Source organism: Coturnix japonica, chromosome 1 (assembly GCF_001577835.2).
Source record: "Coturnix japonica isolate 7356 chromosome 1, Coturnix japonica 2.1, whole genome shotgun sequence".
Taxonomy (NCBI): Eukaryota; Metazoa; Chordata; class Aves; order Galliformes; family Phasianidae; genus Coturnix; species Coturnix japonica.
Window position 1 is genome coordinate 62026623 of NC_029516.1, and position 27798 is coordinate 62054420.

A 27798-nucleotide genomic window follows, 5' to 3' on the forward strand; every position below is an offset into this window, starting at 1 on the left:
TCTTGTAGACTGCAGGAAAGCTGGTCACCCAGGCCATTGCTGGAGGCATCCCTGCCATGTCACATTTTCCCTGTTTCATAAGGTTGACAGCGCTGCCCTCTTCTTTTGGAGGTCAGCAACAGGGTAGGAGGGAACGGTGTGGAGCTGTGCCAGGGGAGGGGCAGCTGGGGGTGAGGGACAGGGTCTGCACCACAGGGCGGTGGGCATGGAATGGGCTGCACAAGGCAGTGGGCACGGCCACAAGTGCTGGAGTTCAAGGTGTGTTTGGACACCACTTTCAGCCACAGGGTTTAATGTTTGCATGGTCCTGTGTCAAGTGAAGAGTTGGACTCAGTGACCTTTGTGGGTCCCTTCACACTTGGGACATTCTATGTTACAAGGTGTACACAGCTGACCATGCAGACCACCAGTGCCTGGACTGATTCACCTTATTTCTGCTATTTCTTCTTACTTATAACTCATCACATGTGTCTATGGCCTTCTACAATAACTAGCTGGCAGCTCCTGCTGTCTAAGATAGCAGAAGAAGGCTCAGAGGCACGTCAGGCATATAAGTTACATCCTTCTGTGCCCCGAAAACTTTCTCAGCAGGAACTTTTTGTCTTGCCAGGCACACTTACAACAAATATGCTCAGCTGTATAAAGTTGTGATCATAACCCAAGATCCACGTGTGGACAACCATCACTAAGATAGTGGTAGTCAAAACAGCTGAGAGTTCCAAGAGATTCCATTGCAAACCATCAGCCTGATGTGCCATAGGGGTGATAGGGCAAAGGCCAAAGTTGGGCAGTACTGCTGCTGGGGAGACACCGCCAGGCCCTGTACAAGCGCATGCAGACAGCAGAAAATGCTTGTGAATCATTTTGTTTCCTTTTTGTCTTAGAAACAGTCATCTTCCGATTCCAAGCTGTACAAACACACAACTGATTAAAAGTTCCTGGTGCCAAAAACAGCCTCCTGCATAAGACTCTTCGCTGCTCTGGGTTGTTATTTTATTTTTTTATTATTATTATTATTTTTCCGGGGAATTTTCCATCATCAAAAGCACAAGGCAGAAACAATAGCAAACACTGCCAGCCGGCTTTCAGTTAAAAACAAGCAACAAAGGCATTCCTGTTCCATCCAGAAACAATAGGAAAATCTCGGCGATTAAAGAAAAATAAGAGGGAGAGAGAAGGAGTAGGTCTGGATTCAGAAGGCTGCCGGTGCTGTGCTGTGCTGTGCTGTGGTGTGGTGTGGTGTGCTGCGGTGTGGTGTGCTGTGGTGTGCTGTGCTGTGCTGTGCTGTGCTGTGCTGTGCTGTGCTGTGCTGTGCTGTGCTGTGCTGCCGGGCCGTGCCGTTCGGCGGGGCTGCAGCGCCTCTCTCCTTACCAGGCTGCGGTGCCTGCCCGCCCCCGGGCCGGGAGCGTCGGCGGCGGGGGGCAGCGGGCGGCTGCGGCTTTAAGAGCTCCCACAATGCCGTGCTGGCGTCCCAGTTCCGTTACATGTCTCTCCCGGTGAAGGGGAGCGAGGCAGAGGCAGGAAGGAGGCGGGGGACAGCCCCGCGCCCACCTACGCGCTCGGCGGGCCCGGGGGAGGAGCGGAGCCAAGTGGAGCCCAGCCCAGCCCTCGGGCTCTGCGCCCCCCGCGGGGCACGGGAGTGAGGCGGAGCAGGCGGCCGCCGGAGCCGTTGGTGTGCCCGCAGCCGGAGCGGTAAGTGTGGTCGTGCCGCTCCTCGGGCTCTCCTCGGTCCCCAGCCCGCCGCCCTGTCCGCCCCTCTGCCGCCAACTTTCCCGCTGTCGTCGCTCGCTCCCCTCGCTTTTCCTCCGCTTCGGTTGCTCTTCGCACTGTGCCGTGCCTCCTTCCCGTCACGCTCCCTCCGTCTCTCGGTTCTTTCCTTCTCTCCTCGTCCGTTCCCTGCCCTTTGCTGGCGCTTTGCTTTCCTTCGAGCGCCGCGTTGAGAGGTACGGGCTGTTTTGTGCGTCCTTGGGAAGAGACTCGAGCACCGACTTTCCTCGCACCCCTATTTCTCTCGTCCTTTCCCGTGCTGTGCCCAGCGGGAGGGTCTCACTTTTCCTCTCTGCATCTTTGCGACGTGGACCGTTCGGTTTCGATCTCTTCCTCCCTTCCTTTCCAGGCGGTGACGACTCGTTTCGTGATTAATCACTTATTCCCGTCCCGACCTCTCCTCCTTTCTTTCACTCCCCACAGTGAGCAAAAGATTAAAAAGAAAAGCTGCTGCGCCAGCGGGAGCGTGTGAGGTTCCGTTCTGTTGGTGGGGGGTGAGAACCGGGGGGACGCTGAGAAAAGCTGGGGCAGGAGCGGTGCAATGGGAGACAGAACTTTGCAGGGCGGAAGATGGATCCAGCTTCGTGGTCTGCGCAGCCCTGAAGCGTGGCTGTGGTCATCCAGGACATGGCTGGGCTGGGGTGGCCTGTCCCTGCTCAGCGAGGGGCTGCAATCCTTATGGCAGCAGCGCATTGGGCTCACTCAGCTCAACGCGGCTGGTGGGCTTCGTTGGTGCAGGAGATGAGAGCAGAGGGAATGCAATGGGTTCCAACAGCCCCTCTGGAATGACACCTGTCACCCCTCGCTTCCAGAAACTGTGGATGTGTCAGAGCTTGACAGATTAACACCTTAGTTGGACTGTGTGGTGCCCTGTTGGTGCTGTAGCGTGCCTTGGGAAGGCTGTGCTTCCCAAGACACCTGCTTGCAGGGGTTGGGTGCTCACAAGTAGTGGGCTGGGTGGTGGTGCGGGTGTGTTAGGTGCTGTGGAAGTGAAGCCTGACTTGTTGGTTCTGTAGACAATGTGTAGTTTTGGGAAGGTGAGGTCAGCTCCTTAGGTCCAAATGGAGCACTGTGGCTCATGGCTGTGTTATTACCTCTTTATTCTCTTCCTTAAGGCCACAGGGTCACCTGGTTCAAGTGCAGATGAAACCCTATTTGTCTCTCTTCCTTTAAAGAAAGGAGAAACTACAGTTTCTTTCCGAACTTTGTTTAATTATAGCTGATAATAAAATAGGCTGGGGATTGAACCGGAAGCATTTATTTTTATGTTGGCGATTCCTTGTGTATCCGATGACTTTTTGGCTCTGGGTTAGCGGAAATGACTGCTTGTCACTGCGCTGTTCAGCTGTGCGCCCTTTACAACGGCACTGAGGTTCAGATTTGCTTTTTACACCCGTGTAACTTCTGTCCTTCCCACCCCCACAAGCCTAACGGGACCTGACCGCAGTTGTGTGATTTGCTTTTTTTTTTTTTCTTGCTCTTTCCTGGAGATGAGAAACTTTGTAATCGGGGGGAAATAGATGGGGATAAATTAACCAAATATGGTTAGCAAGAAGTCGGAATCTTATAAAGCTGTGCTGAGAGCCAAGGACCATGGGTCCTGTTCCTGCCTTTGCCATGGAATGGCAGTGTGACCTTTACTGAAGCTGTCGTGTCTTAGCTGTGCCTTATAGGACGTGGAGGCTTTCAGAATAACTGTAGTACTCTTACACGTGATTTTTAGGGATAATTTTATCCATATGCATTGCTGTGTTTGGTTGTGATTTGGAATGCTGGTCAGGTGGCAGTTATTCTTGTGCTAATATTTGTTCTTAGGAAGCTGTAAAGCAGAACTCTTGATTGGTGTTTATTTTGAATGACAGTGCACCAGATTTTTGCATTGCTGTCACAGTTTGGAGCCTCAAGTTCTATTTATCACTTGTATACTTGGAGAATGTTGCATGCTTCATCTCTGATACCTTGTTGGTGTGTGAATTTGCTCATTACTGCTCAGGGTCTCCAAAAAGAAACCCTATGAGCTTTAATTGCAGGTTGGAGAATGGGCCGGGGACCCCCCTCAGTGGGATGTGTGCAGCTCTTGGCTGTTTCTTGAGCTCTGTAATTAAGAGATTGGCTTAGTACGTGGGTTTTTTGTTTGCTTTCTAATTTTAGGTCTTTGCCGAGATTCTTAAGTCTTTAAGATCTCTATCTTGAAATTAAATGTAAATGCTGTGTGGTTTTCTGGGGCTTTCTTGAAATGTTGGATTTTACAACTCTCAAGCCAGGACCATACAGCCTAACACTGACATACTATGATCTCAGTGCTCGCCTTCCTGTGCTGTTTGAGGTTTGTAGCCTTTGTAAACAACGGGCTCGATCCTGCTGGAAGTGTTTCTCTGCTGTGAATGAGAGACTTCTCAGTAGAAACTTGCTGTTATGCAGCTGTAGGTACAAGTTTCTGTCTTCTTGCCTCTGCCTCTATGAGCCCCTTTCTGTCACCATCTAGGCAGGCAGTCTGTCTTCAAATTCAGTTTTGCAAATGATTGCTTTCTATCCTTCAAAGTATGTACTCATCTCAGCTCCAACAAGAGTAGTTTTGCTGGCCAATTACAGCATACTCACATTGCTTTCTGTATTCATATTTTCTCCTGCGGTTGTTGTCTTTGTATGGCACCTTTCTCTGTACTGATACAACATGGGGAGGGGAGAGAATTGCCTGTGTGTACCAAGCTGAGCAGCACTTCTGCTTGCCCCAATTTCTTACCTGTCTGGTTCAGATTGAGCCCTTAAGCTGCCACAAGAAGGAAGATGGTTTTGATCTGTACCTTACAGTGCCTTGTCAGAGGGATTGCAGGCCAGACCCCTCTTGCTGTTACTTTTGCTTAGTCTCAACAAGCGTCGAGTTGTCTTTGTGATAACTTAAATATGGAGATAGGAGAATGTATCTGAGAGGAGATGAGGAAATTTGTGCTCTAAGCCTTTGGAACTGAGAGGCGCTTAAGAAACCCACTTCATTTACCTTTTTACTTGGAGTTACTACTTAAAGGGGGGAGGAATCTGTTTTCTTTCCTACCGTGCTCGGAGAAAGGGCTTACAGACAACAAAGGACATTGTAATGCTTTCCAATAGTCCAGGATTATTGAACAAAAGTGTCTTGCTGTGCAATATTGCTGCTGTGCTCAGTGTTGTATGATAACACATGTTTCTCAGCTGTTGTTGATTCCTCAGTGGCACAGACTTCAAAAGAATGCGCTGAAAGAGAGCCGTGGCCAAGAGAAAAAATGAGTTTTGTTCCAGTGACCTGTACCATCCGTCCGCTTAAATACTTAGTGGAGCTATTCCAGAGCGTTCAGGCATCCAGTGAAGGCCAGAGAGTGATTACAGCTGGAAATGGAGCCTGCTATGAAGAGATCACCTAAAGAGCACTTAAATGCCACCTTCCCCTCTAACCCCCCCTGCCATCCCAGCTGGCAGGAGCGGATAAGGCTCATCGTTTAGGGAATCTTTCAACATGACATTGTCTAACTCCTAATGCTGTTGGGATTTGTTTATTTTTACTCTCTCTGCTATCTTTAGCACAAGAATAGTAATGAGGACAGAAGGTCATCTCTGTGGTTTCCTTTTGAATGTAGCAAACCAGGTCTGTAATTTAAATGAGTAAATACAGGTTATATTAGCAAGTTCTTTATTGCTGAAATGTGTGGGATATTTACCAGAATATGCAAGTGTTTGCAGAGTTAGCAGTATTAATTGCTGAATTAGTTTTAGTTGAAAATCATTACTGGTGAAGTCACCTGTCTTCATATTGGAGTTAATTACAGTGAACTGTGTCAGGTTGAGTTTGGGAAGCACTCCGTAGTTCAACCTATGGTAGCAGGTAATAGTAATAAAAAGATGAATTGTGTACAGAGGCATGTGTATTATGATACAGTAGTATGCTCTGAATGCCAAGTGTTGTAATTGATTTTACTTAAATTCTTATGTTGGTGTCCACTGTGCAAGATGGATCTCGGCTTGTAGTTGCTAACCAGATCTTAAAATCATGCCCCGTGTTTTCAGTAGTCTCAGACAGTGGAATTGAAGGGAGTCTTACCAGAGGGGTTGTGAGAACACAGTTTCGCAGAGGGTTGTTATTAGGGTAGTATGGTTAGGTTGTGTTTGGGCTTGATGATCATTAAGGTCATTTCCAACCTGAGCTGTTCTGTGATTCTACGATCGTGAACTTTTGAATATCCTTGGCATTTTTCTTTGTGGGGCTGGCATTCATTTTAGGGGCTGGGGCTATTACTGCATCAACAGTACTATGAATTACAATAAAGAGGATTTTCCTTTGTACTGGATGGGAAGTGGTCATACAGATGCACTAAGAGGACACTTGTATTGGGAAAAACGTGAGATACTTTAGTAGTTGTTTTTTGTCAGCAAGCAAATGGCATGACTCTAAAGGTAAGCTCAATTAATGTCCTACTGTAGTGTTGCTCCTTTGTACTGTTATGTAATACTTCTGCTTTGGAGAGGATTGTTCTTCCCCCAGTGAAGGCAGTTGTGCTTTTTTTTTTTGGTGCGTTCAGATGTCAGGTTTTAATGCCTTACTACCTCTTTGAGAGGAAAGGGGAGAGAAGTTTTAGACATCTGTAATGTAACTGACTTCCATCCAGCTTTTGCCCTTGCTCCGGGGCTGAGGTTGTAGTTTGAATTCATTTACTGCCTTTGAAGGCTGTACTAGGTGTAACCTTGTGTCTCATTCCCCTTACTGCAACAGTACCCAATGTATTTCAAGAGTGCACTTCGCTGCATCTCTAGGTTTTAAAATGGTGAGGTGATGTTGGTGCTTTCTTTATTGCAAGTTTCCTTCTAATCTTGGGATCTGTGACTTTCTCTTGTTTCAACTGAATGGAAAGTTTTATGCTAGAAGACTTTTGGACTCCTGAAGTGTCTGACAACATTTTCAAGCCATCGTTCAATGGAAGCTTGGAGTTTTTGGAGCAGCCTTCTGAAACTTTGTGTTTTATCATTGGTCAGCAGTTCTGTGAGTGTGAATAAGGAAAGGCTGCAACTCCTCTCAGCTGGGCAGCCAGATGTTATGCAGTTTATGCCAAAGTGGGCAGACAGTGTGTCTTTAGCAGTCACAGAGTCTGTCAGTTGTTCTTGTCACTAGCCTGTTTGGGAATCTTCAACAAATGGCACCAGCTTTTCCTTCTCCCCCTCATTCCTGCTGTGCCTGCGCTGATTGGGACCACCTCCTAAATAAACCGAGATTGAGAGCAACGTGTTCTTTGTTGCTTTTTGAAAAGTAGATAGATATTTCAGCTTGTATTTCCTGTTTACATTAAAGCTATAGAAAAGCCACATGTAATTTGGCAGTTAGTGAATGTATAGTTGTTCTCTAGTACATGAATTCCAACAGTGATTAGCGTGGTGGTGTGTTAGGGGAGGGGTGGAGATGGAAATAAGGAAAGCAATTATCAATGAAAATAGAGGGGAGAATGCTTGTAGTACCTCACATCTGTTTCACACTAGATGTGCCTGGTCTCCAGATCAGTGCGTGTACCAGACTTGTGAGATCTTTGGAGATGCTTGTCCCTGCTTATCCTGCTTCTCTCTGATACATGAAAGAAAGGAAAAATAATGAACTTGGATGTCCATGCATGTTAAAGTCCTCGTGGAGAATAAAATAGGAATATGCCAGATCTACTAATATATAAAGGATGATACTGGGAACCATTGTACCAGTTGCTTAATTGTGCCTTTGAAACGGAATGGCTAACAATACTAATTAGGCATTCTGCTTGGAATAACTGACATGGAAAGAAAAACATATGGCAGTAGTGGAATGCCCTTGTCATTGCCCATCAGAAAGTGATTGTGTGGCTCTTTTAAACACATCCTCACTCATCAGAATTTTTCCCTCTGTGTGGTGTGTGCGCTTTGGGTTTCATCCAACGTTCCACATCAGTCAAAACCTTTACGCTGGTTTCATTGGGAATGAGGACAGAAACCTTTAATGAATAGCTGCACGTTTGATGCTATGTATTTCAAGTAGTGGAACTGGCACAGATGAGCAGCAGGAGTAATGAACATCACAGAATACAACACAGTCCTTTCATGCTCTTAATGGGATTGGAATTGGTAACCTGATACTCCAAACAGATAACAAAGGCTATTTATCATACAGGGCAACATTGATTCTGAAGGAGTTGGGCAATAGCTTAGTAAAATCTTTGATTGGAACTTGTTCCAGTGAATGAGATCTGTCAGAAAAAGACTGAATTAACATGAATTTATGAAATTATCTGAATGGGGGAGTAATTTCTTCTTATTTCCAATGTTGTTGCACTTCAGTTCATGTATTTATATATCAATTTACTTGTTCGCTCATAGCCTATGAATTTAGCTTTTGTTTCAAAATGAGGTAGAGCATAAATTAAAAAAACAACAACAGAAAACAAAGTATTTGGGCTTTGCTTCTTCCAAGTTTGAAGGACTCAAGAAGGCAACAAAATGAACTGATATGTGGAAGGTTTATCTGTGGTATGTGACCTTTCCTTGTTTCCTGGGAACAGACCAGAAAACAACTGACCTAATATAAAAGACAGCAGCAGTCCATGGGATTAAACTATGCTATATGACATTCTTGGAAAATTTCCTTTAGAGGCCGTTTAATACAAGTAGGATGGATGTCTTCGAGGGTCATCTGGTGCAAGAAAGCTCAGTCCGTCCATGTAATTCTAGAATGAAAATAGCATTTTTCCCTAGGCCTGTGACTTACCAGTGGGGGGAAAAAAACTGGCCACCTTACCTTTGACTTATTTTCTGAAGCAGTGAAGCTTGCTGTCTCTGCAGGCAAGGCTGGAAGATAAGAGTACCTTGAAGAGGTGGAATGTGCTGTAGGAGAAGGAAGGCTTGATTGTGTCTGCTGTCAGTAACTGAAGCTCTGTGCAGGAGGGGTCATGTTTTGTATCAGAAGCTAAGGGAAGAAGCTCATTCTTCCTAGATAAGATCACAGAGCTCTCAGCTAAGAACCACACTTTATAAGGTATTCTAGTGGTGTTTTTGGTTTACTTAAGCTTTTAGCAAGACAAACTTTTCTGGGTGTTTGGTTTCCTAGGACTTGCCAGTCTTCTGTTCCAGTGTGCTGCGGAACAAATGGTCAGCCATGGTGTATCGCAGTAGTATGTGGAGGCCTGGCATGAGATCGTCACCTGTGCAGGTGCTCAGTGAGACATGAGCTCTCTGCTTCCATTGGGGTGGGAATGTGAGGGTGCTAAGCGCGGCTGTGATCCATCCTCATGGCACAGCTGGAGTTGGGCTGAAGGCACAGTGCTGCCTGCTGTCTCCCTGCCCTATGTCCAGTTCATAGCCCATCACAGCCACCTTCCTGCATCAGCTGCTATAGACAGTTCGTTGGCCCAAATTCTCTGCTCCTTGTCAGAACTAAATTTGCAATGTGCCTTTTGAAAATGTGCCTTCCTAAACCCTGTGTTGTTAGTTTTATGCTGCACTTGCTTGCTGCTGTTCTTTTAATGCTTCTAATCAGTCTTAATGCTGCATGTCTGAAAGCACTGCCATTTCTTCCTCTTCTGCTGTGGGTCTTCCTAAATACTTGTTCATGAGCCACTGGCTTTCCAGGTGTTTCTTTGGTTGTGGTATAGCATTTGCTTTTCTATGGGAGGACAATGTGCCAGAATGCTCTTTCCTTCAAGTCTCACAGCTGCAGACAGAGACATACCTTTAAGTCCTTCACTGCCAAGCAGTTTGGGGCCTGGTGGGGGATGCTTGCTTTGCCATTCCCTCTCCCTGGAGCTGGGTTTAAGTTACACCAAACACCTGTCCTCTTGTGATGCTGACATCCTGTCAGTATGCGTTCCCTCTGCCCCTCAGAAGGTAGTGCTTGTTTCTTTAAACTTATCCTTATAGGAAAGTCAAGCTAGGAATCTTCCAGAATTCTTCCCCTCCTTCTCCTTGTCTTTCACTGACCTCTAGCCACATTGCTATCTTTCCTGACAAGATGCTTAGTTTCATCGCTGCTGCTTTTCCCTTTCACTCTTCACTTTTGATTACTTTTCCTGCAGTGAGCTGCTTAGAAACATTAACCGTGACAGATGTATACAGTAGCCAAATATAGCCAAGTTCCTCAAGTTGTTTTTTTTTTTAAAGCTTGAAACTTATACTAAAATGCTTATGGCAGGTAAATGTCTTTTCTGTATATTACTTGTCACAGCAAAAATATTTGTCCTCGGTGAGAAGGGTAAGTCTCTGCAGTGATGTCTGTATCATAATATTTCTGTGTTACTTTTTATAAGAGCCCTAATTCTCTCTCCCCGAGCATAAACTACTGCTGCAGTAACATCATGCCAATTTAAATTGAGTTTTGGATGGAAATGGAGGACTTAAACTATCGTTTGATTTTTCTAATGAATTATAAGATAAAATGTAATATGGATAGAAGGCAATATATGGAAGCTTTCTTGCGCTTATGGCTTCCTGGTTGCTTGAGAAATTCTGTCGCTTCTAAACATTATTCTTTTCTGAAAGACCCAAATTTTCTGAGAAAGTATTTGCTTTTATTCTATAAGTAGCAGAGAAGATGACTGGATTAACTTAAATATGTGCACAAAGGCTGTGTTTTCCCTATTCTGTACTGCTACTCTTGTCATTCTAGATACTTCTATATAAGCTTAAGTGATTAGCTGTATATGAGGGCTGCTCAGAAAGTAATGCCTCCTATTTTATTACACTGGCCCAGAATGTCAAAGGTACATGTTGGTGTTATGGCAGTAGAGGCTGAACCTTCCCAGCTGTATCCCCTTACCTGTTGCTGTGTGACAGATAGCAGTAGAGGGGCGGTCTGACAAAATAGCATCTGACATGGTAGTGTGTAGGAAGCAAAAGTGTATCATTGAATTCTGCCATACAGAGAAGAAAAATGGCATCCATTGACATTCATCAACACTTGGTGAATGCTTATGGAGACCAGCAGAGCACAGTAAGGTGGTGGGTGGTGGTGTTTTGACAGCAGTGACAATGATACGAAAGACAAGCCATATTCCAGAGAGACATGGAGATTTTTACAATGTGACATGTAGCTCTTGTTCACCTCTGGTGAAAATGCATGGCTAATGGTGGTAACTATGTTGAAAAAGGGTGTTTTGTAACAGACTTTGCTCTGTCAAATAGCGTTGTTATGTTTGTTGTAGTTTCTGTGGCAATAGGAGGTATTACTTTTGAAGCAGCCTGCATGTGTGCTTTCTGACCATGATTTACTTTCATAGTCTGGAATGATGTCAAGGCAAACTGTATTTCTTTGGAATACAACTTCAAATTAAGCTCCATGATGTTTATCTTGTTATACAGATGAGGAAAGTATTCAAGGTGTGTGCTATTTTTAAGTCCTCTTCTTTCTCACACACCATTATAACAACTATCTGCATGTGGTAAGCAGAAGACAGTTCTGTTATAATGGAGTGTGAAATTAAACTAGGGAAGACTGAGCTGTAATAGCTGAAATGTCCTCCCTACATTCCAGAGAGGGTTTTGCACTTCTCTGATGTAGGTGGGGGGAAAAACGGTGAGTAATGGCTTTCCAGCTTGCCCTCAGATACAGTATTTCTCATTCCCCAGGTCTTGAGAATGGTTGTTATTGCTCAACATAGGCAACGTGGGTCGTTCTGTAAATAGACCACATTCTTTCCAGCTATGGGCTGTGATACCTTACAGAGGCCCAAGCCCCCAAAAACTTCTGTTTCAGGTCTGGTGCTTGCAAGGAAGTGATGGCTTCCAAGCACCTCAGTTATAAAATGAAACCAACATAAGTTAAAACTGAGATCTCACTTAAAAAACAACTCCCTCCACCCTCCTGCTTTTTAGAAGCAAGGGATGGCATTGTTTGGCTGTCTCGTGTGTGAAGTTGCCATATTCAGTGGTACCACCAAGCCTTCTCTTACCTGCTGGAATTGCAAGGGCTGTAGGCAGATTAGAATATCTGTGATTAGGTCTTGGTATCAAGGAGCTAGCTGAGGTGATTCATTGATAAAGCAAACCTTAGTACAAAATTACAAGACAAGCCACCTTTGGGTGTCTAACCACTATTTCTCTGGCTTTTTTTTTTTTTTCTTAATGAAAATGTGGAAGAAGGTCAGTATAGCTACTAGGTGACTAATTAGACCTTAAGCAAATGGCTGATGTTCATGTCTCTTCCTGAGATGAGGGAAGCTGTTGGCAGTCCCTGAGAGATTTCACTGTAATGAAGTTTTGCTCTGCTAACAAGCGCTTAACTTGTAGGTCAACACAACCACACGCTTCTGTCAGTGTTCTGAAGTGCGTAACTTCAGTTTGCTCTTCTGAAGCCTTAAAGTTGTGGATGTGATGTTATAATGATTGAATGAGATGCAGCCATTGAGCTGAGCTGTGGTAGGTTAGTAACGGTGCCTATGTGCTGTGGCTGTTGGCTGATGCCAGGGGGTGCTTCTGTCAAAAGCGATAAGCTAATGTGACTTACCTAACACCTTGACTGGGATTGCTGTGTGCACAGAGTTGAACTACAGCTTCTCTGCAGGTGAGAATCTCAGTGGGAAATGGGCTGTTTAATGTTCTTATGGTATATTTTACAACAACACTTTGTGAATGGCCTGTTAAGGAACAGGTTTTATTAAAGGTTTGCCTAGAAGTGGACACAACTTGTCACTTGCTAACTAGAAGAGCGTATTTACATTACGAGCTTGTTAATTGGTTTCATGTATCAGTGAATTGTTAGCTTCTCCTGTTGATTCTAGCAGTTGTGCTGTGTATGTAGAGCAATCTTGGTACTTGTATGCTGCAGAGCAACTGTACCTTTGAGAGCTGTGAAGGTAGATGGTGAATTTCTTCATAAGCTTCTGCAGAATGAGTTGCTTGGAAGATTTTTTTGAGGACGAATCATCTGTGTGAAGTGAGTAAAACGTTTTTCTCTGCCTAAATTGGATTTGTTTACTGGAGCTTGTTCTTAGTATCAATTGATGGGAGCATGAGGATGTCTTTACAGTCCCCTGTGCTGCAGGAAGCCTTTAGGAAAGAAGCCTATCTTTCCATGCTGACTGTCTTTCCATTTCTGACTGCCTTTGCTGCTGTTGAACTATGTGGGTGGTACCAGCTTGCCTTCTTTTCCAGCTTGTCCTGAAGAGCAGGCTGGAAAAAGGACCTGTGAACTTGTGGTCATGGCTTAACATTCGAAGATGGATACAATGCTGGTTATTTTCTTTCTTTTTTATTTTACTTTTTATTTGCTAGGTTTTGATCAATGATCATTGAAAATCCCAGAAATCTCAGGTCACTTGTTTTCTTTGTTTCTTAAATCTAGGATACATATATGAAATTATCTGCACTAAACAGATGTACGTAAAGCATGGATCTATTAGGCATGTAAAAATGTTACTTTCTCAGCTTATTCTATATATTAAAAAAGAAATGAAACTTTACTGGAGAGTGGAAATTTTGGTCTTCACATGAGTTACTTTTAAGTGCCAGCCTTAATTGACTTAGTGCCTTTGCAGCATCAGAAATGCAGGTGTTAGGGAATGAGGTGAACAGTGACTTGGTGTAGGTGTTCATGCCATTATCCACAAGCAAATATTATGGCACAAATAACTACTTGTGCAAGTTTGCTTTGGTGTGTTTGTTTGCTTTTCTCTGTGGTAACAGATTAGAATGCTCTCTCAAATTGGGGAAAGCAATTTGTGACAATTCACACCTCGGGGGTGGGGGGTGGGAAGTATAAACTTACATGTAATGAAGTGAAATTGAAGTTGATTTTTTTTCTACTTGCTGGCACCTGGCTGTAAGAAACCCAGTAGCTTTATCAAACTGAATCGGAACAGTAGTTGTCATCTCAGACTAGATTTCAACTCCGCTTGTATAGATTCAAAAGTGACTAATTTCTAAGTGAATGTGACTAATTTCTAAGTGAATGTAACTTGATTAAAAATGCATTAAGTGTTAATAATGGTGTATTTCTTGTGCTTTAAGGAAATCCTTTAAATGTTCTGAAAACTAAAGTAATTAAATGACACTGAACTTCACTAGAAGTGTAGTGTAAATAAAAGCATTTAATAAAGAGAAAGATCAGGATTTGTCACTGGCTTGGGACTAGGCTGAGAGAGCAATCTCTGGAAGACAGAGGTCTATGGAACCCTATGCATTTCTTTCTAGAGAAGCATCTTAATCTCTTGAGTCAGTTTTCAGGACCAAGCTGGTGAAAGCCATCTGGTCTGAGTTGAGTGCTGGCATTGCTTTGAGAGTCTGAAAGCTTTGAGAGTCTGAAGCAGAGTACATAACGTGTTCTTTCAACCTGATGTGTTGTCCTTAATTTTCTTTCTTTCTTTTTTTTTTTTTTAAGTAGGTAATTGTACTATATGACCACTATGCATCCTTGCTCCTAGGTGGCCCTTAGTAACATTTTTTCCCCCCTTTACAGCATTTCTTCTGCATTAATGAAGAGCAAAGCCTAGACGTTCTTCATGTCTTTTTCCTAGCCACTGCAGAATGATTATTTAAGAAGCTGGAGTGGGGCAAATTGATGAGACCTTTCTCTAAATCTTAGGTCAATTCCCACCTTTCTGGAGGCTGAGATTTCTTAGAGAATCGAATGTTTCTGTGCTTTAATTTAGCAGATTTAAGAAACAAACAAAAAAAACAACTCAGAGTGCCCTTTAAGGGAGTTTAGCATAGGTGGTACAATATGGTGAAGCCTCATATGATTTTATTTATTTTTTTTTTAGTTTAAAAAAGGGCAATAAACTTAGCAAACATGAGAGATTGTAATTGAAGATGCATTAATTTTTGAAGAGGAAGTACCTTGCCCCGAACAAAAGATTTAGCAAAATTTGGTTTGTACATTCATATGATGAGAGGTATAATAAGGAACTGAATACAGATTTATCTGTAAGAAAGGAACAAAATCAGTCTCAAATGCTGTGTCTGCCCTTGATTAGTGTATGTGTGGGGGAAGGGGGAAGGCCTTTGATTCCAGTATTGATGCACAAGTCTTACACAGCTCATGTAAGATGTGTGGAATAGGTGGTACCTTTCAGATGGAAACTTTCCTTTCAATTACCATTTTCTGGTTAGTACAGTTCTAGAGAGGCAGGTGATGGTGGTGAGTTAATTATTCACAATTTCACTATACTGGTTTACAGATTAAGTAAATGTACAAGTTAAGAGCAGTAGATGAAGTAGAGGGGGAAAATATCAGGACTAAGGATACAAAAGAACTTCACAAAATGCTCTTGTACTTAAAAATGCTCAGCAGCTGCAAGACTAAGGGTTGATGCTGTAAATATGAGCAGCTAGTGTTTAATTATGTGTAGGCACCTGAGTTTTAAAGTCCTGTGTTTCTTAATCAAATCAGTGAATGAAACATTAATTTATTGGAACCCATACTGAACATGGGCAACATGAAATGAAATTTTAGATTGCAGTGTATTCTAGTATCTATTGCTGATTGTTTGGTCGTAGGCACTGGTGTTTCTCAGTTCTGGTAATAACTTTTCTATTGTATGAGCTGGAATGAGATGGTGATTTGAAGTCACTGCAGAGTGTCAGATGGTTTCTTGAGTAATTTACCGAAATCATGCAGTGAGAAAGAATAAAAAGACTTATTTAACTGGTAGCTTCTTGGTTTATTCACTAACCAACCTGTCACCTAAAGTGAAGTGGTTGAAGTCTGAGCATGGAATTCATACATACACATTATGCTCATGCCAAAGTCAGTGGTCATTGCTGGCTGAGGTGTGCTGCAGTGGAACTGTGTCGCTACCAGGGATTTTTTTTCTCCCTAATACAGTAATCAGTGCTGTGGAAGCAGACATACAGTGAGCATAGGTTATTGTGTGCAGGAATGGGAGAACACAGGAGTTCCATATCAATGTGTTGCCAAATTTGATTGAGATTTTCCTGTTGAAAATAAATGAGTGAAGAAGAATTAATTGTAGCATGGCCAGGGACCATAGGGTTGTGTTGTTCCAATGCATTCATTTGGGATTGAAATATGTACACTGGTAGTACTTGCTTCAGAATAATATGCAGGCTCATCACCAAAGCTGTCTTATAGGAAGTTGTGTAGGCTCTTGTAAGAAGGTCTAGCAGGTCAGGGTTAAGTGTCTGGGGCCATAAGTCTTTGTGATCATACTGTGGCAGAGGGAGGGACAGGCTAGTTTCTGGAGAACGTGCTGTAGTGACATCAGTTGCCAAATGTGGTGTTTTTGTATTGGAGAAAATGTGCATGAAATGTACTGTTGGAATAGCAGGTTTTAGGTGGAAAAGAGTATTTAAGAATCTGGGAACTCTGAACAAGTCAAATGTTTCTGTAGCTGGCCTACTCTGGCGGTCTCTTAACCGCTCTTGTTGGTAGTCTGAAAGAAATAGCTTTTTGATGGTGTACTTCCCTTAGAGGGATCAACTTGATTTAAGTGCTTGTTAAAGTTCACTAGTCAAGCAACACCTATTAAGTCCTGTTGTCTTTTAATGTAGCTTGACATAACAGCATTTGTATGCTTCTGTATTTGAAGGGATGCAGCTGAGGAGGCTTCTATGCTGTCACAGGTACTGTGCATTGAAAGTATCTATCGTTGTACATGAAGTGTCTTCTGTGCTTTTTCTCTTAAGAATTTGTCACTTCCTTTACAGTAACAATTGGCATGCGCCAGTGGAACAGCACGCATTATTTTTTGCTAATCTTCTTAGATTAGGATCTGTGAGCTAAAGCTGCTGTAAATGGAGCTCTTTTTGTCATAAATCCTTTCCAAGTTGTTTCCATTTAGGGTCAATTGATTAAAATGTATATTGTGTTGGCTGACTCTCTCTTGCTGGTTGGATAAAATGAAGTTGTGGTCTAGGTACAAAACTCAGCAATGTAAGATCCCTGCTGGTAAGGTTGTGTATTGTATTGAGATCTGTTTGCTTGGTGGTGGTGTATGCAGAAGTGTTTTATCCCTCAAGACCTGAGATTGACATCCTGCTTTACTAGGTCTGTCTGTCTCTGGATGTTACAGAACAGATGGTTAATTCAAAAAACAAGAGTATTAAAGCTGAGTAGCTAAATCTGATCTCCTTAAAAAATGAGGTTGCCAAAACAAGCTGCTGTATTTGATGTAGTTGCTGAATTGGTCTTTTTTTCCCCTCATACGAAGGTGAATCTAAGTTTAATGCCTCAGAGAAAAGAGGCTGGTGGTGGTTTCAAGAATTTTCAGCTTTTTGATCCTCTCGGAACCTGCAACTTGAAACAATCAGTTGCCTACATTTTGTAGGACTCTGTGAAGGAAAAGGCTTGTTCCAAATCCATCGCTTTTCTTGTCACCATGGTCCTGAATTTTAAAAATAAGAAGGATAAATGGCCAGAGTAGGGTAAGGCTGGCAGCTGATTGTTCTGCCATGATTTGCTTTTTTTCTTTTATTTAGGTAGACAATGAAATGAGAAGGAAAAAAGCAAACTGTTAGAAGAAAATTTTTTTTTATTTTTTATTTTATTTTATTTTTTTTAATGTTTACAGGCAAGTTCTTTTCATACAAAATAGGTTTTGTTGTCAACAAATAGGATAAGTAATCTGAGACAAGCATTAAGCCAAGGAAGCCTTTAGATCATCTAATCCAACCTGCATACCACCAATGCAAGTTATTTCTGGGCAGAGCCAAACAGTAAATAAATCCACATACATCTGTAATGATATGAAAGGGATTAAACCATTTATTTTATGTATTCATCCTGTTGGGATTATTTGTTGGGGACACCATTTCACACTAACCTACTTGCCTACTTTGAAATGAAACACTGGGGTGAGCAGACCAGTGCTGCTTATCTCAACCCTGGGGTTTTAAATACTTATGATTCCTCCATGAGCTGCTAGGAGGTCTGCCTACTTAGCAATTCTCAGGAAGCTCTGAACTCGCAATCCATTTTTCTATGGTGGATTGAGTATTAAATCTGTAAAATTTTGTACGTTAATTTTTGGAGATTATCTTATAACATCATACAACTAAATAAATAAACTGTCATATTTCTGTCTGCCAAAATATGGTACTATCAATTCCTATGCATGACATAAAGATAGCTTGGTTATTGTATAAAAGCTGAACAAAGCAGTAAAACTATTTGTGTGAGCTTCTGGCTTGGTAAATGCTTTTAAAGTAAAGATTTGAAGAGTTGAAATTTGTTACTTTTGTTAACTCTTCTGATGTTTAATCCTGTATATTTAAGCTGTCAGGCAAACAAGTGGAGACGGAGTCCTTCAATCAGGTCTATTCGGCAAATTTTGCTGTAGAATTGAGCTTGCTGGGTGAGAATGTAAGATCTCAAATTTTAGTAGGGTAGCCCACTATTTCCCATAGAAGGAAGTCTGAGAGGAATCCACTTCCTTCTAAATGCTATATATATATATATATATATATATTTGCTTCTCTTGGAAGAATAAGTTATTTGGTTCTTTTAATTCTGCATCTCCTAATTGGCCTCAACCCCCTTTTTCTTTTAGAAATCAATGTCTCTGAAGCTATTAACCATACACTCAGACTTCTGGACATGATCTTTAAAGGAGGCGTCATTTGAAATAACTACCTACATTTCTGCTGATCCCTATGATTATGACATGGGGTTAGACATTCATACTGCAAGTCCACAGCTGGAAATAGCTCCTTCAAACCTGGTAAAAAGGGGGAAAAGAAATCCAAACTAGAGCAACCTTGGGAAAGCCTGGGGAAACCAATATGTTAGGGAAGAAATTGGCAGAGGCACCAGAGTGTCTGAGAGCAGATGGAGTGTTGTCATCAGTTGCAAAATCAATGTCAATATTGCACACACACAAAAATGGCTCTTCATATGCTCTTGCCAAACACAGGGAACAGGAGCTATAAGTATCACTGGTAAATTGTTTTAGCTGCCAGCGAGCATCTTGCAGCTCTAATCAACAAGTTGGAATTATTCCTTGAAGTGCTACGCAGTGGTTGTTGCAGAAACACTTAATTAGTGGCGATAAAATAACCCCTTTTGAGTTTTTGCTTAATGACACGGAATTCTTACAGTTAAAATAATAATCTCCTACCTGTGTTGCTGTGCTCTTCTGGTTCTCTAGTGGGGCATTTAACAGTAATAATGAATTTTTCAGCGATTCTCTTGTGGTTATGTTGTTTCATATTTTAGTGTGGTTCAGAACTGGACTACAAAGCTATTATTCTGTACTTGTTGATACTGTGTAGCTATTGACCTGTCTGTCCTCTAAAATGCAGTTTTGAAGTGTTGTCCTGTTTATACCATGTATCGGGATAGTTGCCACAAAGTTGACCACTGAGGTGTGTGATTTGTAAGGGGATGTCCACCTGGAAATGAGAAGTAGCGGTCATAAGGCAGGATGCCTTACTTCATGATTGCACTGTATGGCAGATGTCTTTTTAATTAATTCATTGGGAGAACAAATGTTGAAGCAGAGCCTGTAAGACGGAGAGTGGTTTGGTTTAAAGTTCTGAAATCTGTTTGTACTGATCCAAGCTCCATTTCCATGGAAACAGGAAGTCTAGTGCTCTCATTTGTCAAGTTCAGCTGCCTCTTGGCTTTGGGGAGAGTAAATTGTTCCCTTATGCTAACCCTTTCAAAATCAGGAGTTGTGCTAGTGTATTAAGAGTGCATTTTTCTTTTTTTTTTATGGAGGCAAATAATGATGGCAGTTCTTTCATGCATTTTGTTTCTGGAAGAGACATTAACTGCTTATAGGTCAAATATCTGAGTGTTCAGAGTTTGTGCCAAGTTACCTAACTTTGGATTTGTCACGATGTACTTAGTGTTAATGTAATACAAGATCCCCCTGTTATTGGAGGATAGGAGGAGTGGTCTTCATTATGATGTAGTTTTTACATGTTGTGAAGCAAATCCAGACCTTTGTATATCTAGAAGGATCAAATCTGTCCTCGGCCTGCCTTCCCTTCAGTTCTTCTGTCAGCTGCCTGCAGTAACACAGGTTTCTTTCCATGCTTTGCACCAGCCCTAGAATATATTGGCTCCAGCAGCAGCTTATCCCTGAAGACATCAGCAGTCTGCAGTCTGAGTGAACCTGGGACTTAACTGCAGCAACACCGTGTTCTGCATTGCCTCTGTACAGTAGGTATCTGAGTTTGGGTTGTGCTTTTGCCTGCAGTGTGTCACTTCCAGGTCTGGGCTGTGTGGTGTTTGTACAAGCAGAATGACTGTGTCGGACCCAGAGGAAAACAGGCAGAGGTCTGACTTTCTGGAAGAAACCTTGAAGAAACTGATGGCTTTTCAGGTTTTGAAATGGAGTGGAGGTTATTGAGAAGATTATGGGGAACACAGAGTATGTACTACTATTCTTCATTGAAGATGAGAGCTGGTAGAAGAAGCTTGCAGTCCCTTGGCTAAGTGTTGTATGTTTTGAGGAGTTAGAGCTTCTCATCTGGAAGGTTTTACAGGTTAAATGACTTTTTTTGTTGTTGTTTTTCCCCAATGATTTATACGTGCTTTATCAGTGTTCTGCTCAGAGCTGCTTTTGGCAGCAGTAAAATTGTTGGAATTACTATTCAAGTGAAAACACTTCTGTATTTCTGTAACTTGTACCATTCACTTTATTGTACAAGAGCTCAACACAGTAAAAGCATATTGAGTGTGTGTAGAAACAGCGTTATACCAGAGACTTACAGCCAGAAGTGTGGTGGCTTATTCTTTCTTTTGTAGAACAGTAGTGTTAAAACAAACCCACAAACACAAATGAGATACAAAGAAAATAATCCCTGCTTCTGTTAACTCTTTGGCTGTTTAGATCATGTGGGCAGTTAATTCAGGCTTAAATATCCTGCCACCAGTTGTTCAGCATAGATGGCCTTCTGTGCAGGTGATGTCTTCTTTGAGCACAGCTGTAATGCAGGCTGTGCTGGATGGCTGAGTAGAAGCAAGGTTCTGCAAAGAACTCCTCTCAGATTATTGAGGGAGGCTTGAAAAGAATATAAGATTGTTTTGATGGGTAAATAGCCCTACTGTAAATATAAATATATATATATATATATTGTTGACAGCTTTGTAAGTCATCTGTAGCATGATGTCATCTTTATCTCAAAAAAAAAAAAAAGCAAAAACTTGCACACAAAGTGGTTCTGAAACAGTACCTGGGATCTTAGCAGAGGTGTCTTAAATATTTAAGCTGTTTGCAACCAAGAACATAGATCAGCTTCGTACACTTCAGGATTTCTCTCATCCAATGAAAGTATCAGTTCATTCTTGTTTTCCTCTATAAGCATGAGGTCAATAAACTAAATCTTACAAGCAGTGTAAATGGAGAACCAGCTGATCTGGAGATAGTCTTCTCGTATGATCTGAAGTCTTCTGGAAAGGTGTCTCCCTGCATTGATACCTTTTTGATTCTAGTTTTCAGCATGTTTATTTAGGTGTAGTATAATGGGCTTAAGGTGAGCTGTCTTGGGAACATGGAACTTCACAGCTGTGAGGATCTTGTGTGTTGTTGCTTGAGGTAGAGGGGTCCAAAATTACTCTGGAATATTGAGTTTTCTTTCTCTGCACTGGCTGAATTTCAGTTGGAATTTGCCAAAGTAGATCTAAACTCTGAATGGGACCTGGTAGCAGGACTGATGGTGTTCATTTCTCTTAAAACTTAAGCAAAGAGTTGGGGAAGAAAGAGCCAAAAATGACCATAAATGAATAATTACGTCATTAATGTAGCCAGGAAATCTTGCCTGTAGATTGTAGCAAGTAGAAACATGTCAGTATCTTCAGCATCTTTCACAAATGAAATCAAATAATGTAATGATGACTTTTCTGTTCTAGCAGTCAGTAAGTCTAAAAGCTTTACAAACTTTGAGGAACATATACAAGGTACATTTTCTTTTGACAAATGTGCTCTCTAACTATCTGCAATTAAATGCCAAAACAGTAGGTAATCCTTTAATCCTTAAAATGCTGTAGGACACAGCTCCTGCTCTTGCTCTGAATGAATTCAAATGGATCTTGAGGTGTGAAAACTTAAGAAGGCTTAAACATAACTTATCTTCCTGTTTAGCAGCTATTTACTGGGACAAGTCAGGATGTGTGCCATGTCAGACAATTACTCAGCTACGGAATTGTTGTTCATCTGCTTGTATTATCCCTGTGGCATTCAGTTCTTTTGTGTTGACTTAAATTTTTTCACTTACAGTAGATTACAGACTGAAGAACAAATAAATAAATTCAGTAACAATGGAAGAGTGCAATTGCATAGAAGTAGAGTATGATGGAAATGTATTGTAACTGATGGAAAATCTTGCAATGTTTCTGTCACAAATAGCAATAATCTTACGTGCTTCTCACTGAAAATGGACCAGAAAAAGATGATCACACAGTGTGAGCAGAACAGGTGGTGTAAATGTGAGATTGTTATTTATATGTTCTCAGTGTTTGGAAAGCAGATGTGTTTGGAAAAGATGCAGGTGAACAACGTCTGAAATACAGAAATGCCGAATCTCTTTTATTCTATGCCTGTGTAGTATGTCTTAGGCACTGTAATAAGGTTTCTGATGCTGTTAGTCACTTCTTGGTGCCTGCAAATAGCTGTCTTTTCCACTCAGAATCTAAAAGCTATGATTCTCATCCATGTCATTATTGGATATAATTTGCTTACCAATAGTCACTCTACTTGAATTATGCTACTTATTTTTAGAAGGCTTAAGGAGTTGTATTGTAATTGCATTACTGTGAAGAGTGGCCTGATGCATTATCCAGTATGTTCTCAGTCCTGGTCAAATGGCTTTTAATTGCATTAAGAGATAACCTAATTGGTACTAGGAATATATGTATTTTCCCCAGATGTAGTATTTGTCAAGAACTACAAGTGCAGAATCACAGAATTATCAAGATTGGAAAAGACCTAGAAGATCATCCAGTCCAACCATCACCAATAGTACCCAGTTAAATCATATCCCCCAACACAACATCCAAACGTTTCTTGAACACTCCCATGGTCGGTGACTCCACCACCTCCCTGGGCAGTGCATTCCAGTGCCTGACTACCCTTTCCGAGAAGTAATACTTCCTAATGTCCAGCCTGAATCTGCCCTGGCGCAGCTTGGAACCATTGCCTCTAGTTCTATCAGTGTTTACATGAGAGAAAAGGCCAACCCCCAGCTCACTACAACCTCCCTTCAGGAAGTTATAGAGAGCAATAAGGTCTCCCCTGAGCCTCCTCTTCTCCAGGCTGAACAATCCCAGCTCCCTCAGCTGTTCCTCATAAGTCCTGTGCTCCAGACCCCTCACCAGCTTTGTAGCCCTCCTCTGAATGCATTCCAGGGCCTCAGTGTCTTTCTTGCAGTGAGGGGCCCAAAACTGAACACAGTACTTGAGGTGCGGCCTCCCTGTTCCTGCTAGTAACACTGTTTTTGATGCAGGCCAGTATGCCATTGGCCTTCTTGGCTACCCAGGCACACTGTCGACTCATATTCAGCCAAGCATCAATCTGTATCCCCAGGTCCGTTTCTTCCACAAAGTCCTCCAGCCACTCCACCCCAACCCTGTAGCGCTGCCTGGGGTTGTTGTGGCCAAAGTGCAGGACTCGGCATTTGGTCTTGTTGAACCTCATCCCATTGACTTCAGCCCAGCTCTCCAGCCTATCCAGATCCCTCTGAAGGGCCTCTCTACCCTCAGGCAGATCCGCACTCCCTGCCAATTTGGTGTCATCTGCAAACTTACTGAGGGTGCACTCAAATGCCCTCATCCAGGTCATCAGTAAAGATACTGAAGAGGACAGGCCCCAGCACCGACCTCTGGGGAACACCACTCGTGACCGGTCACCAGCTGGATTTAACTCCATTTACCACCACTCTCTGAGCCCAGCCCTCCAGCCAGCTCCTTATCCAGCCAAGAGTGTTCCCATCCAATCCGTGGGCTGCCAGCTTCTGCGTGAGAATAGAATACTGTGGGAGACAGTGTCGAAGGTTTTGCTGAAGTCTAGGTAGACCACATCAACAATCTTTCCCTCATCCAGCAGATGGGTCACTAGATCATAAAAGAAGATAAGGTTGGTCAAACAGGACCTGCCCTTCATGAACCAGAAACCAGAAAGTTTGTTCAGAAACAAATAGCAGCAGTCCATAGTCTTGTGCTGTTACACAGCTGAATGCAAAGGAAAGCACTCAAGCTGCTCTGGGCCTTTCATATTTGGCCATTCTATCTTTAATGTAGATGCAAAGTTGACTAGAACTGATGCTGCTTTGTATGAAGACCTCGTATGCTATGCTATCAGTGAAAGTGGATGAAATTAAAAAGCCCTTTCATGTCTTGTTTCTCTTGGACACATGAAAATATCCTTGATGAAGATGATAACACCAAAGTATCCATGCCTTGGTTTAAAAAAAAAAACAACAAAAAACAAACACAACTCTTTCTGTTTTAGTGACTTAGCTCTAAATCTTATGTTTTAAATGTAAGCAAATGATAAAACCTTCGAGTGGAAATATCTTTTGGCTAGTTTATCTACTAATACGTGTAAGATGCTAATTCTGAAGGCCTTAGAACAGTAATTATGATTGGCTTACGAACAGGATCAATAACCTGATGGGTTTCCCACCCATTCCTTGCAGACAAAATATTACTTCTCTGTGGCAGATATATTTTAGGTAATGTGTACGTAGTCCATGTGGCTGGCTAAGGTTATCATCCTACATGCCCCAAGTTGTGTTTCTGAGATTTTTCTCTCTTTATCTGTATTGCAACTAGCCTTGTGTCGTGATCTGCATTCACTTTCATTTGGTGCAGTACAACAAGGACCAGCAAGCATCGGTTCTGTACTTCCAAGGAAAGACTCATTTTTTTGTGTCTCTGATGTAAGCAGTGAACTGCGTGTGGATTATTTCTTTTTGCTGCAAATGGAAATAAGATATTTTATCTATCCTCACATCCTAAAGCAAAAGTAAGACTTTAAACCTGGGTAAATGATAATGACCAAATCTTGGCTTTGTAATCAAAATGTAAAATTGCCTTTAAAATTTAATCTCGCCATGCTGTGCTCCTAATTTGTAGTTTATTCAATGAGTCATTTTGACTACAGGATACCAGTAGATGCACCTTTAATATTTGTGCCGTGACCAGTATTTAACAAACATGTCAGAGTGACAAACTGTACATCTACATGCAGCACAGCTTTTTGAATGCAGCTTGGGGTTTAATAATTTGTTTTGTAAAAGGCATTCCAGAATGGAGGTTATCTATGGGGAGTGATATGTATGCATGTCAAAGACAGCTCTTTTGTATGGGCTTGATGAATCACTGTTCCTTGCTGCCCTGTGAAAGGCAACTCAGAGTGAAGAATGAAATGCTCTGCAGTTTTGGTATTCATGGGGATCTGTGTCAAGACACTTGAAAACACCAGAACTGAGACATGTTGTGATGAATGCTTAAGTTGCATTCTCCAGATTGGTTCATATTCAACTCCCCAGTTATAGTAGCACTTCCTTGTATTTTCCTACTTATAGGACTTCCACCAGAGCATTGCAGGGTTCTCAGATTATTTTCCAGTGGTGCTTTGTAGGTATGTATTTTTGCTGCATTTTTAAAAGAGAGCATTTTTAAAATGCTCATCTCTACGTGTGAGGAAACTCTTAGAACTCTGTGTTCACGCTGATTTTGGGGTTTGTTGTTACATTAAAATACGCTCATGAGATTTCTCTTCTGAATACACCGTTTCATCTTGATGAATTAATTCTAGATGATGGTGTGAAAGCAAGTATTTGCAAGTGGGAGTGATAGTGTGGGTATGCCTCGTCTTTGAGGTTTTCCTGTGAGGCTGCTGTCTACGCTTTATATTTAATCTATGCTAACTTGCTGTTGTGATGAAGAGCTCTTGTAGAATATAGATGCTACAGTACTGAATGTTGCAGAGTGCTTGTGCGCACAAAATGAGATGTATAGTTCAGTTATGCAGTAACATCCAATGGATGACGTACATTAGAGTCGAGTGATTGCAGCCATACTTTTATCATGTTAAAAGTCAAGTAGCCTAAGCCGATTTCAATAAATGTTGGGCAAGAATCAAATCTGAAAGAGAGTAAACTTTTGGCTGGATTGTTATGTGCTTGCAGTCGCTGACTACTAGTGCAGTAATGAAATAATTGTTGACATGTTAAAGGCAAACTGCCAGGAGAATGCTGATTCTGATTTCATTGTGTTTAAACTAGTTTATTAACAGTTACGTAGCATTAAGAACTACTTAACACTGCAGCTTTGTTTACTTGGGAGACTTCACTTTCAAAATGTATTTGTCAGTTTTTATTCCCAGAATCAAGCACTAAGAATATATGTAGTGGCTTTTTCCTTTGTGTGTGTGAACATAAATCAGTGCACATACATTACCTATACTGTTAATCCTTTATGAAGAGTTATTCTGGGGGTGACTGAACCAATGGTTTGTCTTTCATCCTAAAAATGTTTTGTGTCAGTAAATTTAAGGATCATCAAGCAATTATTTACAAAATGTATTAATGACTCTCGTATGGGGAATTAGGTCTAATGCAAGGTACGTGCTTTCTTAGCTTTTTCCAGATTAGTCTCAGGTAGATTTCTTGCAAGAAGGATGGATAATTGGAGTAGAGAAATAAGATTTATAAAATGAAAAAACAAACAAAAAACAACTACAAAAGGATCATCTGATTAACGCACATCTGAGAAAAATTAGAGTGGCTAATGAGGGTGTGATGGTAGATGTTTCTTTCTCAGTTGTGCATGTATAAGTAACTCTTGTGGCTCACTGTCTTTGTCCATTTAGCTATCTCCTCTAAAGACATGGACTACTTAAACTCTCTTTGCTCCTCTGATAATGTTTCTGTTTAAACCAGAAATATTATGTTTCTTGGTGCTATTGGCTGGGCTGGTTGCACACAGCCCCTTCTGGTGAATAAGGCATGGTAAGTGTGAGCATACATTCAGTGCTTAGGGAGATTAGGCTCTTGATGCCTGTTGGAGACCTAAATGTCAGAAGCAGCTCTTTTTCCTACTGAGAAAACTGTTCCAGATTTGTAATGCTTTGCTATTTCAGTTATGCATTCCTGGCTAGAGCAGGAAAGTTGTCACAGGCAGTGCCTGTTGGCACTTGGCTCTTGCACCTGCCTGCTGAGCACCAGTCTGAGGAAAAGCTGGCTTCTGTTGTCTGCACTTCGCACCAACATCAGTTGTGTGAGGAGATACCTCAGCTGTTAAAGTGCAGTTTTACAGAAACTGTATATCAGCTTAATTGTATCAGCTTCCTTATCTAAATGCTACTAAGAGGCTGTGCTTTAAGCAGTGAATGCAGTAGCACTTAAATTCTGTGTGGCGTGTGTTTGAAAGCTGGTGGTCTTTAACTTTGCTTGTTTTCCCCCCAGTTTAAGTTCTGAATATTTCCCATGAATACTTCTCTTACTGAACACTTTGAATCCATTTCCTTTAGCACAGGGTGTCTGCTTAGAAATTAAGATTACTGAGTAGTGTTGCTGCCCTTGTAGCTCATCTCTGGAACATGGCTCTAAAACTGATGTATTCAGCAATAGTTTCACTAGGACTCTGATGCTAAAAATAGGGAAGTTTTAATGCATGCTGTTGGTGCCATTGCGGAAATCCACCTTACATTTTAGATTGTATACTTATTTAGCTTAGTTTTAAATTGAGTCTAATATATATTCTTCACGTAATAGTTAATATGAATGGCATAACTGTAGTTATGTTTTTTCATAGAATGTTTATTTCAAAAGGAAGCGGTATCAATTTTTACTCTATGTTCTTCCCTGTAGAACTGTATGTGTCTGTGTAGCATCTCCATAAGGACCTAGTATGTGAAAAGTTGCATCTTATAAGGGTGTTATTGAGGTTCCTTGTGGGAGTTAGAGCTTCCTGCTTGGTTTGGGAGTGAATGCTATAAAAGTGATAATTAGTGCTTTGCGCTGGTCTCTTTTTTGAGGGTGGAATTCTCTTATGTCACCATGGGAATTAGTGGGAGACAGAAGGAAAGAAGGAACTGAGCAAGCTGATGTCCAGTGTCTGAGTAAATGTAAAAACCTTCTTTCTTTTCATCA

General features: G+C 41.8%; 1 protein-coding gene across 2 annotated transcripts in view; it reads left to right on the forward strand.

The window, feature by feature from the left end:
* Positions 1 to 1443: 1443 nt before the first annotated feature.
* RASSF8 (Ras association domain family member 8) overlaps positions 1444 to 27798 on the forward strand; it is a 76686-nt gene continuing 50331 nt past the window's right edge. Inside the window, exon 1 of one of the 2 annotated variants that reach the window (XM_015869035.2) lies at positions 1444 to 1692. The gene's annotated coding sequence lies outside the window, so the exon portion shown is untranslated. Of the gene's footprint in view, positions 1693 to 19750; positions 19862 to 27798 lie in introns of those variants that run through there. The other variant, XM_015869044.2, reaches the window with a different exon arrangement.